This window comes from Capsicum annuum, chromosome 4 (genome assembly GCF_002878395.1).
Source record: "Capsicum annuum cultivar UCD-10X-F1 chromosome 4, UCD10Xv1.1, whole genome shotgun sequence".
Lineage (NCBI taxonomy): Eukaryota > Viridiplantae > Streptophyta > Magnoliopsida > Solanales > Solanaceae > Capsicum > Capsicum annuum.
The window spans coordinates 124,003,847-124,008,447 of NC_061114.1; the positions used below are offsets into that span (position 1 = coordinate 124,003,847).

General features: G+C 35.1%; 1 long non-coding RNA gene across 1 annotated transcript; it reads left to right on the forward strand.

The window, feature by feature from the left end:
• Positions 1-2,378: 2,378 nt before the first annotated feature.
• Positions 2,379-4,249, forward strand: LOC124898183. Its single transcript, XR_007055104.1, has 2 exons — positions 2,379-2,772; positions 3,914-4,249. It is a non-coding gene; the product is annotated as an uncharacterized LOC124898183 (long non-coding RNA).
• Positions 4,250-4,601: the final 352 nt, after the last annotated feature.

The following is a 4,601-nucleotide window of genomic DNA, read 5'->3' on the forward strand; positions in this document are numbered from 1 at the left end:
CATCTTGATGCGCTAGCCCCACATGGCCTGCCAAATTTTAATACTCGTGTAGGCTAGCTTGGATGGGTTAGATCGGCTCGTATTGATAGCTTTATCTACCACTATCAAAATGGCCAAAAAGCCATGACAACCTTGCTCTAACCATTGTACCATCCCCAAAAGGGCCACTTAAATGGGACAACAAACCTCAGCAGTATTTAATGATCAATTACTTCACCCTCCATTACTGAGAAATTGAATAATAAAGTTGTGATCCGAAGGGTGATTTCATCGGCACAATGAAGTTGGATCTAATATTTTATTTCCTATGTAAATTCTGGTGCAATTAACATGATTCTAGACCATGCGGAAGCTATGGAATCTCATGATCTACGTCTTATCCAAAAATCATAAGAATCCACTATCTCAATCGACAGTTTTAGTCCAGGCAATTTGGGAAGAATCATGATTGAATTGCCAGAGGTGCTTCTTCAAATTAGTCAATGTCTTGATGAGATTCGTCCAACTTTGAGCACATGGGTGGACAGTAGACATCAAGGCATACCTCTCAGTTAATTATTATGTCAATTGGTCACCAATAAAACTGTTGGAGGACTGTTAAATGTCGTCAAAGCAACGACGATCGAATTTTTGGCTCAAACTAAATGCCAAATGTTTAATATTGGTGACTTGAATGTTCCTATGCAAAAAATCCACAATCCTTACTAGCCCCAATAATTCTAATTTAGAAATTAAGGTTTCAAGCCCTAATTCTCAAAAGGATATCAAAGGAAAAATTTGATCATGGCAAATGAGAAATCACAATGCTATAAGATACAACATAATGATACAAGTGCATCGGTATGAAAATCCCCATCAAATAAAGTTACAAAAGTGATCAATTCCAACCTATAGTGCCTACCCAAAATGATTTAGTCAGAGGCTAAGCTTCGGTGAACATGAATTATGTCTTGGAATCCCAAATGATCAACCAAGATATGGAGAATGTCAATTTAGCAAAATCCCCATCAAATTATCCCCACGGCTCCTCCAATATCAAATTTGGGTTTCAGTTGCTCCAAATATTATTCATAGTTCTGATCCTATTCCTTCTGATCTAAATAGTTCTAATGATGATTTTTTATATTCAGTTAAGGATACTAATGGTAGGTATTTATTTCCTTAGTCTATTAATAATGTTGAGCATAGTTTTGTATACCCCATAAAGATAATTGTAAAAAGCCCCCTCTTGAATGATAATCAAAACTCCTCACCCGTTTATGAAAATCATTCCAATATCGGTCCCAAACTAACCAAAAGAAACCTTACATACCCAACTCTAAATCCATCTATGTCTCTAATAATTTCTAACTTATCGGACCTATAAAACCAAATACCAAAACTATTAATCTCAAACAAAATGACCTTAAACAAATTATTAATCTCAAACAAAATGACCTTAAACAAACTCTCAAAAAACTTAAACAGAATTCTAGCTTGGCCTAAAATGTACAAAATCCCAACACCCCTTTCATAAATGTCTATTAAGATATGATCACTAGATTGAAAGCATAATAATCCTTAAAAAACCCTCATTCAAATTAATCCTCCCAAAATTACCACCAATAGGGTTTTTCAGCAATTGTATTTACCAAAGATGACTCTACTTGGTGAAGTTAGCTTTAAGATGTAGGTACACTCTCACTGGGATGTTTACCAACATCATGCCCAAAATAGAAGTTATAAGGAAAGAGTTCGTATTACAAATTGAGTGTAGAGGTGTTGTGCAACTTGCTCACTTCAATTGTAGATATTTTTATATTAATTTAGACGATGAATATGACCATACCACTATGTGGACTAAAGGAAAAATATATGTGGAGGGTCGACTTATGAGATTTCAACTTTGGACACCTACTTTTAAACCCAATGAAGAAAGCACTTTGGTTCCAGTATGGGTAATCTTACCTAAGTTACCTTGGATTGTTATTGTATGGAAGTGATTGCCCCATTTTTTTCTCCTATAGAAAAGTTTTATTTTTGGATTTAGCTGCCTATTAAAAGTCTAGGGGTAGTTTTACCAAGGTTAAGTTGAAGGTTGATCTTACTAAGTCTAGGCCTGACTATCTTTGGATGTGATATGATGATGATGAGAATTGAGATGATATGTGATAACCAATGCTCTTTGAAGGGGTTCCGAACTATTATGGTTATTGCAAGCATTAAGGAAGCACTTTTATGCAGTGCATCATAAAAAAAAGGCAAAACAGTGTATAAGCTCTCGATATGTGTAGGGTCCGCAAAAGGGTCCGACCATAAAGATCTATTGTACACAACCTCATCTTATATTTTTGCAAGGGGATATTTCCAAGGCTTGAACCCCTCACCTCCTGGTCATATAGAAACAACTTTAACAGTTACTCTAAGGCTTCCTTTCATCATAAAGAGGTGGGATAATGAATTTAAAAAAAAGGAAGAAATTGGAAGAGGCTGCTAAAAATTATAGCTCTTAGCTGCAAGATAGTGATGACAACAACAAATAGTCAACACCTCATGTGACCAAAGCTACACCTAAACATAGGGAAACAAATAGACAAAAGACAGTACATATTTGCAGGGATAAGTACAATGGCAAAAGCAAAAGAAGAAGGGCAGAACAGGAAAAAAAATAATATCAACACTAGCAGAAGATATGCATGCCTAAGTCCCCATAATATAATACAAATGTAGGCTTTCAGACTCAAAATATGCAAGCAAATAATCCTAAGCTGTTGAATCTGCAAAATCCATCAGGTATTGACTTGAGTAGTCTTATTCCCTAACCCCTACTGGTTTTACTGATGTTATGGTTATAAGTATAGGTGTGGTGGAAGATTAAAAAAATGTGATGATCTAATTGGAAGTGTTAACAGTGAGGTGGAAATTCTGGTTCATGAATGAGCATCGTATCATTCATACTTTAGACTTACCTGTTAACTCTGGTTAATTTAACTTTGGTATTGCATATTCTCCTAAAGCCCAAAAGAGTGGTATTGGTGTTTTCTTATGGAAAAGATAGCGTTGGTCTTGAAACCATCTTTAATGAGGGCGAGGGTACTAGTGTGGTAAAAAAAGAGAAGGTGTTATAGGGTAAAAAAGGACTAGTGTTCCAGTCTTTGGTACTGATGATACTCCCTCTTTCGTTGAATAATTACTTGGCAAATAGGATCAGGCTTGTATGTCTAGAAAAGAAACTATAGATGATCCTAAATCCATAGAATAATTGAGTAGAAAGAAGAGGAAAGTAGTTAAAAGAAAGCGGAGAAAGTAGAAAGAAAAGAGGCTGAGAACAAAGGTAAGCAACATGGTGGGCAGAAGAAATTTATTTTTATTGCTGAGAAATCTGATGATCGCTTTCCTCCTCCCAGATACATGCCAAGAAACTTTTTAGCTCTAGAGATAAATGTACAAACAATACTTCTACTCCTCTAGCTGAAGAGAAATATAAGGTTATACACTCTGAGGATGAGTTTGATGCAGATACTCAACCACTAGATGAGCAGGAAAATAAAAAAAAACTTGTGAATGGCTAGTAAAGGCTTTTTGTTCTACTCTATATAGAGGGAAGCATGTGTAAATGCAATAAGCTGCAGGACATATGGGTTTATCTTCAAGAAGTCATCATTAAAAGGGACATTATACTAAACAAACTTCTTGTTCTGATTTGGTTCAATGTGTAGGTCCATCATATTGGCTTTAGAGTTTTTAGCAACAAAGATTTATTCTACACTATCATCATTTTTTTTTTGTAACGTAGGTTAGGAGGTTCTGGAAGATCTTGATACATCACTTGTTTTTATCCTTAAGGTTTTTGATTTGACAATTTATCCAGGTAAAATACAGGGTTTTCAGCTTTTATTCAACAGTAGTGACGTGTTTACTTGTGCTTGTGCAGGCTACTTTTCCTGGAAAATAACAACTCAATTATTGCTTCAAGCATGGTTTTTGGTACTTGAAAAATAACAAGAAATCTCCAATTATGTCTCCAGTTTGTTTTTGTTTTCACCCTGGGAAAAGCATACTCGTTTAGTTATGGTCAAGGCTGAAAGGGGTTTGATCAATCGGATCATCCTTTTGGATGGCTTCATCATCTATTAATGGTTCCACAGTTCGGTATTTGGTATTTTCAAAAGATACAGAGTTCTTGGTTGTTTGTTTCCACAAATGTTGAAGATGTTCAAGAACTCTTAATTTCTATTATCCTCAACTTGCTCATGTTGGTTTTTGCTAATCTTGCGCCTATTCTATTAAGCTATCTTTTTTCTAATTATAGTTTCTTAGAAAAGATCTTTTTGATTGAGGTTCATCATAGTTTTTATTTCCTAGCTACGAGGTCTCTTCCCTGAAATGGAGTTAAGATGATTGTTCTTAGTAGGCTAGTTAGCTTATGTGCAATCTTTCTTTAATTTGGAGGTTTGGTTTGGTCTCCCTCTTGGTAAATATTGTTTTGCTATTTGATGGGGGTGTTGTTTAGCCCCTGACCTATCATGGGTCTATTAATTAAAAAAAATGCTTATAGATAATTAGAATTTTACTTGAGGAATATAGAAAAAGACAACTGTATTTGGAACTAAAAACTAAGG